Below are 16,762 nucleotides of genomic sequence, written 5' to 3' on the forward strand. Positions count from 1 at the left end.
GCATCCCCAGATCTACTACTCCACAGTAGAACATTTATTTTCATCCACACAGTGAATTATTCTATTGTTCAATATAGACACCTTATGAACCCATTGCTTTTCTCCAACTAGATGCACTATTGAGGACCACACACCTTTTACACATGAGCCTTTGTCGATACTTCATATACAGGCCACAGTACAAAGGTGTATTTGCATTGTAATTTCACAGCACAAGTAGAAATTGAGCTAGATTGGGTTGTTTGACAATGTGCTTCCTGGACCAACAGTGTCTATATCCCCTGGGATTTTGGCAATCATCTTTTGATTTTTTTTTTTGCGGGGGGAGTCACAAAACATTGCTGTCATTATTGAAAGCTAAGCTACTTCAAGGAGAAGGAGTGCTACTCAGTGGTATAGAACTTGCCTAGTATATGGAAGTACTGGCTGCAATCTTTAGCAACATGCGAAGAAAATCCATCCAGGTAACTGGAGATTTTTGATGTTTTGGAACCACTGGTCTAAAGTATACTTTTGAAACCTTCAGAGCTAGTGGCAAACCTCCATTTATTAGGTTGTCTACCTCATCAATGTGTGCCAAAGATGAGACAATAACTTCTTTTATCCCACAATTCCTGTTAGGGAATCTCTCTGACTTTATACCCTTGTAGGAAATTTTTGAAGCAATGTCACAAGCAAATTCTGCCTTTAGAACAGATAATGACTCCATTCAGAAGGTAATGGCTTGTTCTCCTAAAAGCAGCATCAAAATAACATGACAAGACCAGTTGGGCCTTAAATTAGATGACAGGTTTCTAAGTTAAAGCTAATTGAGTTGAATCTTGGTTTTGACATTTACCAGCTTCGGAGCTTTTAGGAAAGCTAGAGAATATCCAGGAGCCTTACTTTTTATACCCGAAAAGGAGTCATGATGGCACCTTTCTTTCAAATGGCAATTTTGAACATTAAACAAGAGAACAAATGGAAAATGCTTTTAAGGACCCAGTAATCAGCAAAGCATAAAAGAATGTTGTAAGATATGTAACCATAGATATGCACTGCCGTATTTTCATGCTGGCTTTTCTCATCCCAAATGGGGAGTGCATGTGGTGTCTAAAAGATGATGAATTTCAAGAACTAAGTGAAAGAGAGAATATCAGAATAGGCACTTCTGTGGAAGAGGAGAGGGTTTAACCCCCAACAGTCCTGTGCAGAGATAAGGCCACTTAGTTTACTTACAGAGGAGATAAACTGAGTTTTAATGGTGAAATGGAAATTCCTCTAGATCTCTGACTTCAGGGATGAGGTTTATGAATCATTAAAGATGAATTTACAATTGTGCATCTATATATTAATTTTTTTAGCCACAGTGAGAGGAGAAAGCTCTTTGTTTTGTAGAATTTTAACTATAACTTTTTTAAATGTCATAGTTTTTAAGCTTCTTCTGTTGCAGTGATAAACACCATGGCCAAAAGCCACTTAAGAAGAAAACAGGTTAAAGACTGTCATTTAGAGAAGCCAAGACCAAAGCTCCAGGCAAGTTCCTGGAGGCTGGAGTTGAAGTGCAGATCATGTAGAATTGCTGATACAGGGAATCTTTGTTAGCTCATACTTAACTACCTATCTATATATCCCAGAGCTGCATGCCTGGCGATGATACCACGCAGTGGGCTGGCTCATCCCATGTTATTTAGCAATCCAGAAATTTCCTACATGCACACACAAAGGTTAGTCTAATGGAGGTGATTCTTCCATTAAGAGACCTCCTTCCAGGTGTGCAAAGTTAGTAACGAAGAGTCCCTCTTATAACCATCTTTTTGTTAGATAGAGAATATGAAAAGGACCTGAGATAGTTCTTTAGCTGAATGATGTACTACCAAACAAACATCCTCAAGCCAATATTACTAGACCAGACAATCTGGACCACCTCTCTGGTCCCTTCTATCTGCACAAGGGTGTTTTCTCTCTTTACTTATGCAGTGGCCACTCCTCCATTATCTCTGAATGCTTTTCCAGATGTTTGGTTCAAATTTCACATTCTTTCATATACAAGTAGATCTTTTCAAGTAGGTTTAATCTGCAAGTGCCCCTGTTAACCTTTATTATTGCAAAAAAATACTATTATTTATCAAACAACCAAGGTTTCTCACATTCAACATCAGCAATTTGAGTAAGGGATGTAGGACTACACTGTTGTACATTGTAAAATAATTACCAACCTCTCTAGTCTCTATCCATTTGACTCCAGTACTGCTTTCTTCTTGACTGTGACAATAAAAAGCATTCCTAGACACTGCAAAATATCTCCTGAGGAACAAAACTTGGTTCAACGTAAGAACAGTTGTTGAGGATGTCCCTTTTGTCCTCTTTCTGAAAACTGGATCACAGTACTCATTCTTAAATTATTTCCACTTATTTATTCACTGATAAGAATATTTTGTATGTGATTATGGGGACTTTGTTGCAACAGCACACAGTATTGGTAATCGTCCTGTTATCATATAGCCATCAGATATGCCTGCACCTAGAGCCTTTGTAAGGAGATCTTATGGAAGATGTCTTTGCAATTTTATTCCCCCTTGACACTCACTCATCAGAGTATTTTTCCCAGGACAAGTGGTCTGACTACTAAGATTTAACAATAAGGCTGGTTTGAATAGAAAGATAAGGGTTTTTAAAGCCTAAGAGCAACTCAGAAAGCACTCACAAGGAAGACACGGAACACTGGTATATCTCATTTGAATTACCCAGAACCTATTTTTCAGAGTTTATTTTTGGGTCCAAATTTGTTTTATTACAGAGTCTATGCTGTTTCCAAGACACTGCACTGAGACTTCCAATTTAGGTAGTATGGACACAAGGAACAATGAGAGACAACATTGATATCTTTCTCGTGTAAGGGAAGGTGACGGATGTATATTATGTTGCTGACGATGGTAAATGGCATGTTAATCCTGATGAGTGTAGGAATGGCAGATTCAATTGGGTAGAGGGCAGCAGAGCATGACAGATATACTTGTCCCCGTTCCATGGATGAGTTGGTTTTTCCCTCCAAACCTGAGAAAAGTATGTTCACATGGCAAAGGTGAAGATAGTTGATTCCTAGGTTTAATATATTTAAGGGAAATGTCTTCTGCAATTAGCTTGAGGTTTGATCTCCCAACCATGATCAGATATTCTATGGTACTTATTCTAATAACCTGCTCCTACTCCTGTATTATGTGGCTTACTGGTATACCCAGATCTTCCAGCTTCCTGTTTAGCACCTAGGGAGGAATGACCTGAGTTGAGCTCCATATTTGGTTAGATTTCACATTGCTATAGGCAAAATTTTAACATATTACAAACCTGAAACTGAATATCTAAAAAGATGTGGGTAGTAAAGGAGCTCTGTGGTTCATTCCTGGGTTGGAGATAACCTGACTATAGCCTCTGGGTAGGATTTTACCCAGGTGTGAGGGTTAGAGTGTATGTAAGATGAACCTTGATTGACATGAAATGGAGAGGTAGACCAGTTATCGCCACTCATCCAGCCTCTGCATGGTGTTTTCTTGAAGGTATTCTCTGTGGTATCTCAAATTACTCCTACATTTACAGCACAGATTGATTTCAGTACACATCAATATGTGGTACTCTATTTGAAAGCTTTATTTTAAAATATATCCAGAGGAAACGCTTTTGAGTGACATGATGTCTTTATTGTTTGACCAAGACAAAAAAAGTATAATAATCCTTTTGCATTCTTCGTGTTGTTTGAGGCTTTCTTATGGGCACCTGTCCATACTGTTCCACAGGTAGCTAAAGTAAGGTAACATTTGGATGAGCACTATGACATAGACATGGGTGTCCGATACCATGTATTTACTCTTTGTAGGTCAGTATTTGGTTGCTCTTGCACTGACTGCCTTGTCTTGGGCCTAACATTAGCCTTTTATACCAATCTATGAAACATATAGTTAACAATTAAAGAGAAATTTTAAAATACTAGAGATATTTTACATAAACATATATACAATATCCTGTCATGATACTAATCAAAGAATAAGTAGTCAAACAGTATTATTTATCATCTTTTGTTTCATGCGATGAACTCCATTCATTTAAAGTAGAATATAATTAAATTACTTCCTTCTTTTCCTTTTCTCCCCAAAACTTCCTATGCTTTTCCTTCCACTCCTCATGTGCTCCCCACTCCCTTGAAATTGAACTGAGGACTTCTCCTTTCTTTCTTTCTTTCTTTCTTTCTTTCTTTCTTTCTTCCTTCCTTCCTTCCTTCCTTCTTTTCTTCCTTCCTTCTGTTCATTTATTCTTTGTCTTCCCTTCCTCCCACCTCCCCATTTTATTTTTCTTCTTATGTTTCTATTACTTCGAAAAGAAAGTGATTATAAAATACATTTCATTATATGGCTGGAGGTACAATAATTAAAACATCATTTCTGGGAGATATTCTTCAGTATGTATGCAGAGTTTTCAAATGCTACCTCTATTGGCCTGGCATTTTCTCTTCTTAGCATCTGTTTTAAAAGGATGAGCAGAAGCGAAGACAAAGATTAATATACAAAGCATTCGCTGCATTGTTACTTATAATAGCAAACAAAAAACTATCTGTAGCCCAATAGTAGAGAGTTGAATGGTTCTGCAGCTTGTTGTTCATCCTGGCAGGCAATTATACAACCATTAGAAGCAGGGTTCCTGAAGATTGTTGAATCCTGGTGCATGGAAATGCCCAGGCATGTATTCAGTCAGGTACAGTAGAAAGAGTTAAAAAATCTTAATTGTGTTAAAAAAAAATCAAAGGAAAAGCAGTGGAAAGAAATGTTTGTTTACTCATGTATTCATTTTACTTTCTAAAATTTTGATGCTGACAATGCCTGAATGTGTAATAAGAACAATATGGATAAACATAACCCAAAAGTTCTGTTGACACAAATAACACCATGTGTGATGAGAGTTGTAAACCAAAGAAAGATAGGTTTTTGGGAACTCAATCTATTAATTCCTCACAAAGAAACAGAAATAGGGAAATGAAATGGGTAGGTGTTAAGAATTCATACATGATTTTCCAATAGATGAGGAAGATGGTAGTTTCTATGCCTTCCAGAGATTAGGTTTTGCAAATGGCATCAACATAAACTCAAGGAAGGCAGTTTATAGGCTGTGACTGGGACACAGACTTTGCAGGGCCTATGTCTCAAGCAAGTCAAGCAAGTCAAAGAAGCACTAGGCTGTGAAATAAGCTTTATTTTCTAAACAAGCTAAGGAGTTTAAGGGGAATAATGCAACCAAAATGAGGACTTACTATGAACTGTGGGTTAAGGAACACATATTCAGGCATATTCTCATGCAGGTATGTATGTGCTGAAGTATACAGGCAAAGCAAATGAAAAACTTTACTGTTAAAATTCAAAGGAACACTGTACATAAAATAAGCTAATATCATCTTTTAAAAAACATTTTAATAAGGTGCTGAAGTGTAGGTCATTCATTGTTCTCATGCTTGTCCAGTATGCTCAAGGCAAAACACACCACACCACACCACACACACACACACACACACACACACACACCGAGAGAAACAGAGAGAGAGAGAGAGAGAGAGAGAGAGAGAGAGAGAGAGAGAGAGAGGAGCAAACATCAAAGTCAATAATTTTTCTATTCAGAAAAATCCAAAGCAAATTGTGTTCTAAAAAGTAAGAAGCTTAAAATACTATTTTTTCATACACACGAGCTTTTCTCTGCTCTGGAAACCTTTGTTTGATAAGATGGCTGTGCTGAAGAGACTGTCTGAACAACTAAGCCCTGGAATGTATTCCCTTGTACCTGCAATGTGTCAAGAATCACACTTCACTCCCAAATATCATGCAGATAAGTATCTATTACTGCATTTTTTTGTATCCTGGCACTTGGTATGCAACTAATTACTAATTGTTTCCTGAGTGAATTTTGCAGCCTCTCATCCAGTAAAAGGTTTTGTCAAAATTCATGAGTTGACTTGTCTAATTTTCACTCGGACTCAAGCTATTCAGCCTTAATGTTGGAATCAACACATGCATATTATGTGGGGATCATGCCCCCTCTCATGCAAACTGAAGTACATTTTGACCCTGTTATGCTTGCAGACAAAAGCAGCTGGACTCTACCTTGTTGAACATTAGCAGCCAGTAGTCCTGGAACATAGTTTCTCCTCTGCTGCAAGTTCTCTTGGAAACATAAGCTCTGCTTCCCACCCTGTTTATTTCTTTCTTTCTTGTGTACTGAGGATCCAGGATCAGTCCAGGCTGCTGGTTCCAGGAGCCTCTATCAGGGATCTTTATATTCCCCCTGTCTCATGAATTTTACTGTGAAGTTGATTGACAAGGTGATGATTCTTTATAGAGTGAGTTGGAATTTGTAACATTTCTGGAAAGTCCTGTATAAAATGCAGTATCATAGAATGGGGGAAAGGGTTGCAGTATATTTTAAAGCAAAGGACTCTATTCTACAGTAGAATGGTAATTCACCAAGTCTCTTCTTTGACGTTGTCATCCCTTGTGTGGGAAATATGCTTGGTGACACTAGGAACATGCATATCATACCTCAAATGGAATGTGATAGGCCCTGAACTCAGTCAATTCACACATCATTATGTACTAGCATTTGTAGATTATTTTACTCTACATGGAATGAGAAACATGATAATAAATCCGTAGCCTTGTGAAAAAAAAACATAATCACATAATTCTTTATATTTTACCCTCAGCATCAGGGAGTGTAATTATTGGATATTTCTTTATTGTCAGAATATAGAAATCTCCAGCAGAATGAAGGCATAATGCTACGGTTGTGTTTCTAAGTTAATGAGTACCATGCGGTGTTGGGGAGAGGGTGCTAGAGAAGGGGATCGTAGCCCAAGGAAAAGGAACAACCCAGGGCCTATCTTCTGCTTCCGATATGGAAGCTACTCATCTTTATTTCCACATGTGAGTGGGTGTTAGCCACCCAGATAACATACAGATATGTCAGTGGCTGACCAAGAGGATGGCATGGTTCATCATTAAGAGGAGAGGCAAGCAAGACACTGCAGTGCCTTGTAGATGAACACGGCAATACACTCAACAATGTGTTAACAGATTCCCTCAAATACTTGTGAAATTTCTTGTTTTTGAGTCTGCTAGATGTGTAACAACAATATTTTATTCAAAGGACTTCTTTCTTTAAATATAAAGTGCTGGATGTAAATCCCATATAGGGCTCTTTTCACAAAATCTCATAATTCAAATTTTCATTTTCTTGACTATGACCAACATGTTAGGTTATCCTGTGGGTGATATATCACACCTGTTAGTTTTCTTTTTCTCAGTTGCCTCTGTATTGTTCATCAGAATATCGCCCTTGTACTTAGATGAGGCAGTATTATTTCCATTGGTTTACCTTATGTTAAAATTCCATTTTTCTGCCACATGTAGCTTATAATAAAGTATTTTCCTTTTTCTGCCATTAAGGAAGGAAGCTACACATGTTATGAGTTTCTACAAGTCCTGCTCTCTGTTCGATTATCTCATTTTATCCATGTGTAATCATCTAGAGAGGTACCCATACCATTTTTTCCCTCAGATAAGAAAGCTGACATTTAGGGAGATCAAGTGATTGTCAGATGTTCATATGTTGGAATGGTGGAGGCAGAGCTTAGATGTGCTGGTGTCTTTACTATTTTCTGACCTTTGCTTGAAGTATTTGTAGAAGGATGAAAACCAACAGGATTTCTTCCCTACTTCCTTAAAATAGCTCGACGCAATGGAAAGTGTATATAAGACATGTGCACTGGCAAATCTCAGCTCTATTTACTGCCAGACACATCCTACATGGCTTTTGATGTCTGTCTTGGGTTCCCAGGACTCCTCAGACCAGACTTCTTTTTCCATGTATTTATAGGATTAGGCATTTTATGTCCCCTAGAATGAGCTGTGTGTTGGGAGGTATTTATTTCTCTAGCCTCCATTTTCCCAGACTGGATTGTGAGGTTATACTAACTGGAGTTGTCTTTCAGAGAGCTAGTGAGGGAAGACTTTCTTTCTGGTTTATCAGTGTCCTTGAGAAACAGAAAAGAAAAATCAAAGGAAGTCATGCGTTTTAAGTGGGGATGAAGAAACTCAAAGGAGAGTTTGTAAGAAGAGAACCTTGTCTGGAATTTGTATAAATGAAACCAGGGTTTAGCAAGTGTTCTGAAAGAGAGGGAGAAATTGTGCTTCTCCTACTGAAATGCAAGTACTACACTTTGAAGGGGTTTATTAATACTTGGAAGGCAAACTCTTGGGACACAGAGGTGTAGGGATCTGTTACAGCCTGCAGCCAAACATTTATAGCTTCTGGTCCCCTGTCAAGGCAATTCTTTTCTGTCGATGTTGCTATTTCAGACCTTGCACCCTTTGTCAAAAATAGCCAGTCTGCTGTATCAAACCACAACCCCCAAATCAAGATTTGCTGTATTCCATTTAGCATGCATGATACACCTAATAGAAAACCATGATTTCTATCTAATAGGTGGTTGTTCAGAAAAGGTGGTCAACTCCCTAGGGTCTGCAATATGTGCTGTTGGCCCTGACACTGTCTTGTGGGTTTATTTGCCCATGCAGGGTGCTGCAGCCTCCTGGTAGCATCAGGCAATGCCTGATTCATCCAAGGAGATAAATCTTCAGAGTTGTATAGCCTGTCAGAGGTAGATTCTCCTGAAACACTCTTTTGGCTGTCCTGTGAAAGCCAGTGATTCACGGATCCCTGCCAAGGGATCACCATAAATCCTGTTTAGACAGAGAAATCCCTAATGAAAGAAGGGGTCTTTGCAGTGGCCCACAGCCTTGAGCAAAAGCATCAAGAAGAGGACTGTTTGCAACAATACTTGAGTGGATGCTGAGGACTTGATTGCATGGGCAGGGACACAGATGGCCTTATAAGTAGGGTTTGATGAGGAGAGCCCCCTCATGCCACAAGGCGGGTGGAAAGAGATTTAGTACAGGGTCACTCAAAAAGCCACTGTCACATGTGGGTTCCTCTAACCCTCCTTTAGTTTCTATGTTCTTTTTTGAAAAGAAAAATGTTGACTAATGCTGTTCTTCTGAATTGTGAAGAATAACAGAAGGTCCACTGCCAGTCCTTTTAGTTCTCTCTCTCTCTCTCTCTCTCTCTCTCTCTCTCTCTCTCTCTCTCTCTCTCTCTCTCTCTCACTCTGGCCAGCCATCCAGGATGGTGATGGTCACTACAAAATGGGGTGTGGGGACACATTAGCAATTACAGGAATTTTTCTATTTTTAGGAAGCCAGTTCAGATCTTCATAGATCTAACTGACTGTGTGTTATATTCAGTTATGTGCTAGAGGAAGTAGGATTCCAGGAGAGAGGCAGTATATGTATGGAAGTGTATGGTAAGAAGTGCTTCCTTCCCTTTATTGGATATTTTGGGGTAAATGGATTTGAATAAAAAATATTAACCATTTCTTCTACCTTAGGATAGGAAATTATTTAATGTTACCCTGTTCTGACAATTTTGAGAATACCCATTACAATGCTTAGGAAGTATTATTAAAATTTTTCATTTTCATGAAAGTCATTTTGTTTGCTTTTTTGGCTCTTATTTTTTATTCTCTCTTTTCATCTGTCTGTTTCTGTGATCCTCTCCCGTGCAAAGTTCACAACCTGAGAAAGTGGTTGTACTCTGGAGATGCTCGCCTGGGTGCCTTTGGAGCAGATTTAAGAGAAGTGATGTCCTGGTCTTACATATGCACCATTTAACAGCAGTAATTTTATAAAGTAAACATTATTTGGAATCACAGTCCAGTTTAGGGGAAAAACCAACTATGTTTTAGAGAACCTTATCCACTTGTTGGATCTTGAGCAGCAAGCTAGTGGTAAAACCTCATCTGTTTTCAACGCTTGTTCAGTGGAGTTTTACAGAAGAGCAGGAAAGAGGTTTAACTCATGGGTATGGAATGAGGGTATGTTTATCTTTCACATTAGCCACTCCTTCCTTCAGATACTTCCTGATCTGGCAATGTAAACTGATGCACAGCACCTCCTCTGTGCCTTTCCTACCTCTGATTCTGCAGCCAGGAAAAGATAGAAGGGGAAAAGAAAGTTAAATGGACTCCCCAAAGGGCAGTTGCCAGGAGTCAGTGAGTATTTGCTTTATTCTGTTTGTTTGATTTAGAACAAGACAAAACAGCCAATGTTCCCACCTCTGGGTCCAAGTACTTAAGCATGGCTTTAACAACTGTGCTTCTATGAATAATGAAAGAGTTCACCTTGTCAGGAAACAGCCCTGACATCAAAGAGTCGCCAAAATGAAGCTCCAATGTAAACCTCCTCCCAGCATCCCAGTATCAGCTTCCTGCAAGATCCTGCTTTCTTAGAATGCTGTGCCTGGACCAACAACTTGCTTACTATCTCCAGGGAAGTTACCAACCATGCAGGAACTGTGATCCCTGCCTAGACTCCATAAAGTAGAATTGGTTTAATAAAGCCCCCAGGTGAACTGCACGACAAAGTCACAGAAGCAAAGCTTGCTCAGCAGAGGTATGTCAAACTCAGGACCAGACTAATATGGGATGGAATAAATTATTGAGTCATCAGTAGCCTGGGGAGGTACATAGAAAGAGAGGTCTACAAAGAACAGTCATCAACATAAACAATATATGAAGTCAGTGCATATATATTTATTAGACTCACACACAGGCTCTTAGACATCTCCCATCTTTCCCCTTCTGAATCCTGTTTGGAGAAGGAAAAAGAAGTTCGTGTTATTGGAAATTGCATTTGTTTTCTTTAAATCTTCTTAGTTTTCAGCCAGTGAAACTCTACAGAGTCTCTCTCCTTTATAGCTGCATATCTATCCACTGTTGTGATTCCAAACAAGCAAACAACTGCTGGTTAGACCTAAGGAACTTTGTGTGATAATCTGAATTTTAAAATTCAAGGTCAGCTCAGCTGGTCTGGCAGAAGTCACACTAAGGATGGATGGAGAACAAAGGAGGTGGTAAGCATCCTGGAGCTTCACCTCAGGACACCTTATCAGTCAACACAGTCAATATCACAAGACAGTCTAAGTGACAGAGCACTTGTTAATTTCTTTAACCTGAATCAGGAGGTAGAGACCCTTTGAAGGTTTTCTGGTGAGTGAACTGGAGAGGGATCCAAATACCTGGTCCAAGGTCCATTCTTTTACCCTTCATTCTATAATGATCTATGATCTACCACAGAATTGTGCCAGATAAATTTAGTCCTATTCAAAATTCTAAAGCAAACTTACCACTTTTTTCCTTTCTGTCTTTGAGTACTACATTGCTTGTTATTGTAAATATTTCCTTCTGATATTTGTTAGTCAAAATGTTCTTCAAAATCATGAAAGGAAAGCAGTGGTTAATGGGAACTCTGTTTGTATTTGTGATGACCACTTTCTTGATAACTGAGCCTGGGAGGGATGGGATGAGGTTGTTCTTTCATATGAGGGATAGAGTTATTTTCAATTCTTACTACAGAGTTCCTGCATCCTCTGTGGACTGGCATCCTGTGTACCTGGTGGGCCCCACATGCCTCTCCACTAGTGCTTGTTTCTCCTCTGCCTACTCTTTAGCAGCTACTGTGCTGGCCTCTGTGGCTCTCTGGCTTGTGTCTGTGTGGGACTCATTAGCAGTGGGTATGTGTCTCACACAGTGCTTTATTCACAGGCCTGCTAGCAGTGCCAGGAGCTAGGACTGCCTCTTAAGCCATTCTGGGAGGCTGCTATGCAGAACAAAGCTGGGCTGAGCCCTCTCACAGTCCCATGGCCCTTGGTTTCCACATGTAAGATCACTGAGAAGGAAGGTTTCGGGAACTCTCATCACCATAGCCGGATCCTGACCCTCTAGGATGACTGTAAGTGGCCAACTTCAACTTATGACTTGTGATGGCAGAGTGAATAGGCACTGGATTTATCAGGCCTGGCCTCTCCATCTGCCAGCTAATGCACAGGTGCCAGTCACCCTGCTTTGCACACACAGGCCAGATATGGAACAGTAGCTCCTGGCACATGGGACCAGCTTTTGTAACCTTTAGTTTGGCATCACCATTTTATTTATGTCCTGCCGGTATCGTTGCAGCTGCGGGCAGAACACCATTTCACTATTTCTGTCCTTTCTCCTTGGGTTATGATTGACATTTGATTCAGTTTGTTTTTATTCCACCCTGGTCACGATAGCTGGGTTAGCCAGGACTGTGGATATGTGCTTTAGGAACTTCAGAAAGTTTGTTCTGGTCTCTCTGTGAGAGAGATAATATGGACTAGGTGCTACTGCTAGATTGCACAGTCTGGGGACACATGTGCTTGGGACACTGTTTCTACCTTCTGCGTTTGGTTGCCTCCTCATTAAATCTTTCTGGGCTTGTGGAGTTGACTACCAATTGGTGTCTGACCTAGTTACAGGGAGCTACTATGTAACCCCTTGCTCATCACATCCAAGGGATCTTAATGTTTTGTTCCATGTGACTCAGAGTAGGCTTTGTCACTTTAGTGGCCTGTTATCTATCTCCCTTGAGCGTGTGTAGGTGGATGTGTGGATGTGTATAATGCGAGCGTGGAAGAATATGTGTGTACTCACATGAGTGGGGGAGGGGATCCAGCTCCCTAAATGAAGCTGGCATTTTACATTGCTGTGTTGGGGATCTGCTTTTTGGGAAACAGGGCTGTGTCTCTGTGCACAAGAGTTAACAGACTATCTGCTTTCTGAGAAAGCCCTTCTTGTGTTTTCCACTGAGAACACTTTCCCTTGATCATGGATTCTCATAGTCCCTGACCCCAACCCCATTCCTTGATTTCAACTCTGTCTGCCAATCTTCTGTATTAGGGAGTTCCTCAAAAGATCTTTCAGATCGTCTGTTTAATGAATCAATGTTCCAATTGGGACAGTTACACAGGACAGCATGAGGCTCCAGTTGGTCCCTTTCTCAGCCCTGCTGAACTGTGTGTGACAAACCTATTGGCAGTTGTTTGTGCTGAGCTCACCAAGCAAAGGTCAGGGTGGTTTGTTCATCAAGTCTGAGTTATCTGGGACTCTTTCTCACTATTTTTGCAATGCACTGTGAAAATTTCTCTCTCCAAACTGGATCAAGCAACAACCAAATTATCTTTTTGCTGTATTAGTTTAATCATATGAATCTAATTGCCAATCAAAGGTCCTAATCCGAAAGAGTTCATCAGAGTTAGCATTTATTTTCAATGCCTCGCCTCTATGCCTGACCTATAGCAAAAACTGGAGAAAGGAAGTGAACAACAGATTCAGCATGTGTTTCTAATCATAATATCCTTTTTGTCTCCATTTGATTTGAGCAGTTACTGAGCATCCACTGTGTATTTAGGGTGTTTTGAGTTTTATGTTATTGTACAGTATGCATCTTTGATAATGTTCCAAGCAACTCTGCATGTTAAGCAGGCCATACAGAAGAAGAGTCACATAGGAAGCTGAGGTTTATTCAGCTGAGTTGAGTGGCTCTCCTCACTCTTCCCTTCCTCCACCTGAGACCCCTGACAGAGCAGCACATTTTATGACAAAGCAGAGGCAGTGGTTTTAATATAAGATTGGGCTTTGGGACTCACCCCTTTGTATTAGTCACTCATGCACCCCTTGTTGCTATGGCTCTTCACGGATCTTTGATTTTTTTTTTCTGGAGCTGGGGACCGAACCCAGGGCCTTGCGCTTGCTCTGAGCTCTTTGCTTCTTAAGTGAAGTGACTATGGCTCAAGTTCTTCCCAAGTTCCATGGCTTCTGGTTTAGTTTAAATATCTTGGGCAAAAACGAGTCTGTTGTTCCATAGAATAGATAATAGAGCTTCAAGTTTTCAAAGACATTCATCTTACTCAACTACTAATTGTTAAAGATGAGAAAAATCCAGGCTACATGTGGAAAACAACTTGCCTGTGGCCATCGGACCTGGACTTTAATTCAGTCGTCCCAGTCTATAGGCTGGTGGGGTGGGTTACAGTTTATTCTGAGAGGAGGCGCATCTCTTTTGTTTCATTTGGCAATGCTGTCTAGGTTGCAGAAAGCACAGCTAAAATTAGGTACAGTATCCTGTCACTAGTGATAGGTTATTTTTCCACCACCCATGGAATGAGCCAATTTAAACCAGATTAGATTAGATTAAAGGCAGGTGTACTGGCAATCTGCTCTTGGGTGGCCAAGTTTCTTGGCCTCAAGGATTGAGGCCAGGAGACTCACCATGGGGAGTGGGGCAGAAGAGAAAGAGCATGTGCATAGAGAGAAGAGAAGGACAAAGAGAAGGAGGAGGAGGAGGAGGAGGAGGAGGAGGAGGAGAGAGACAGAGAGACACACACAGAGAGACAGAGAGAGACAGAGAGAGCTATCAAAATGTCTGGTTTATATGGGGTCTCTGGGGGAAGAGCAGCCTTTAGACTAGGAAGCTGAGGTTTGATGAGGTATGCTAAGTTGGGACTTGAGACGACCTGGAGGCCAGGTCTGCTTTGGTATGGAAAATATGAACCTTAATCCCTTGTGTGCCAATGTGTAGTCGGGGAGGGGGTGGGGGGTGGGGAGGGGACCAAAACCAAACAGTTAGGGACTGGGATTCAGGATTATCCATAACTTTGTCCTCCAATCTCAGGATAACCACACATGCCTCAAAGGGGGTCAGGTAGAAGAATGGATGTCTTGGATGTAATGATGGGGCTTCCAGGAGTATTCTCAAGCTCTCAGCATCAGTCTGGTACTTGCTGACCTCCCTTCCTGGATTCTCCAAACCCCAAGGAGTATTTTAACCTCAAATTGATGCTATCAATATTTAATTTGACACTTCGATGATTCAGGCATTTAGTGTTGTAAACTATTTTCCTGTTTCTATTCTGGATTAAATTGGCATGTTCTTTTGGCAGCTGGAGGTGGAATGTTTCTTCCTGGAGGATGGAGAAAGCAGAAGAAGGGTTTAGAGCTCAGCCACCTATTCATTCTGGCTGAGGCCAGTTTAGGGATCCACTTTACAAAAGAAATATGCTGGCTTACACACTGAGATTGGGATCCTGTAGCTTACAATGCTATGCACCAATTTCTAGGACAGATAGCAACTTTAATATTGAGGAGGAAGAAAGAAAATCTTGCCATAGTTTACCATGAAGATTCATAAAATATCTTTTCCTTTTGGTATAAACCTTAGGTATAGCTTTATATTAGTGTGATTTGAGTAGAGTTTGTTAGTTCACAGTAAACTACAGTGCAAAAGTAGCCTTCTATATTTTCCATTTTGCTTTCAATTCCTGAAATTGCCAAGGTGGGAAAGGCTTGCAATTTCATGCTGTCTGTGAGCAGCACTTTAGTACAACAAAGAACTTGTGATATTATGTGATGTAAGAGTATAATCCTTTTTAGCAGTCTGGGTGGAATAAAATGTGACTACTAAAGAATCCCTTTATTTATGAAGTGCTTAACATCTCATCACTTACTTTATTAGGAGAAAGAATTCTAAAACTTTGATGTTTTATTTCTCGAATAAAAAATAAGAAGTCCTAACATGCATAGGAACAAAAATTTTATAATTCAAATAATTAAGATGGCTTTGCATGCTAGAAGCTTCCATGGTTGCTAGAAGCATTTCCCTTGTTCCTGAAAATGAGTAGCATTTCAGCTGGGTGCCAGAAAAATACATGGAGTGCAGAATTAAACTGTTAAAACGATAACCTTGTCTTCAAAGTCTCTTCCCCATAAACAAATGGGAAGGCAGATCACTAATTACCTTAAATGCATTTGCTTACTTCAGGTCAAATCTGTAAGGATTAGTCCTTTAATGAGGTGACAGGGTTTTAGGCTATGAGTCTGAAGAGGGGATGTGGTAATGAGCTGCTTCTAAGGGAGGGTGGAGAAACTTTTATTAACTAAGTTGACATCATAGCTTGGCTGGTTGCTTAAGAGTCTTCATAGTCAACTAAAAATAACCTCCCAGATCCAATCATGTCACTGTTTTGCTTTGCCTTTTCTTCAGTCATTTGCTTTTTTTTTGTGTGTAATAGCTCTCTCTTCTTAGCTTGAAGATTTTATCTGAGACCAAAGTCCAGGTGACCTAGATATATGTGCTTTTTTTCATGCTCCTTATGTGAGTCTAATATGCAGGGCTGGGGTGATGTTTTAGGAGGCAAAAATGCTGGCATCCGAATGTGTGTGTGTGCAACCCCAGGACCCAGGTGATGGAAGAAATGTACTGACTCCCAAAAATTGTTCTTTCACCTGGACCAACACCACGAATGCAGTGGCATGTGTACTCACCACTGCCCCACCCCCACTCACCCACAGGAATATAGAAGATTTTATTATGCACAACAATTACAAATGGCTGTTCAACCAAAGATGATATAAAACCGTAGCAAACAAAGGCAAGCAACATGGAGCCTGAGCACAATGTACTATAGATTGACATGCTTGCCAATGAAAGTTGAGCCTTGACACAGCGTGCTGAGATACACAGAATTGAAAGCCTGGCTAGAAGTGAAAAGCAAACAAGTTTATGACAATGGAGAAAAAGATCTTAACCCCAAAAATGCTAACATCTAAAAGACACAATGAAGAAACCTTGTACTAATTAAAGAGGAGAAGGGAGTGAGAGTGCCCGCCCCCGTGCTGTCGTTACCCCATCATTGCTCTTTGTAGTAGCCTTTGAGAAATTTCTAGATTACTCAGGTCTTTCCAGGATCCATTTTTAAAATCACTGGATTATATCACTGAGTTGCCATTTGGCTTTTGGATTTATTATGTCTCTTGAGCCTAAAGACTGGGTCT

At 40.2% G+C, this 16,762-nt stretch overlaps 1 protein-coding gene across 3 annotated transcripts in view; it reads left to right on the top strand.

Annotated features, from left to right (window-relative positions):
- Nucleotides 1-16,762, top strand: part of Cdh11 (cadherin 11) — a 156,565-nt gene that overhangs the window by 33,842 nt on the left and 105,961 nt on the right. Inside the window, exon 1 of one of the 3 annotated variants that reach the window (XM_087595275.1) lies at nucleotides 11,716-11,861. The gene's annotated coding sequence lies outside the window, so the exon portion shown is untranslated. 3 annotated transcript variants of the gene reach the window in all.

This window comes from Rattus norvegicus, chromosome 19, assembly GCF_021556685.1.
Source record: "Rattus norvegicus strain SHRSP/BbbUtx chromosome 19, alternate assembly SHRSP_T2T, whole genome shotgun sequence".
Lineage (NCBI taxonomy): Eukaryota > Metazoa > Chordata > Mammalia > Rodentia > Muridae > Rattus > Rattus norvegicus.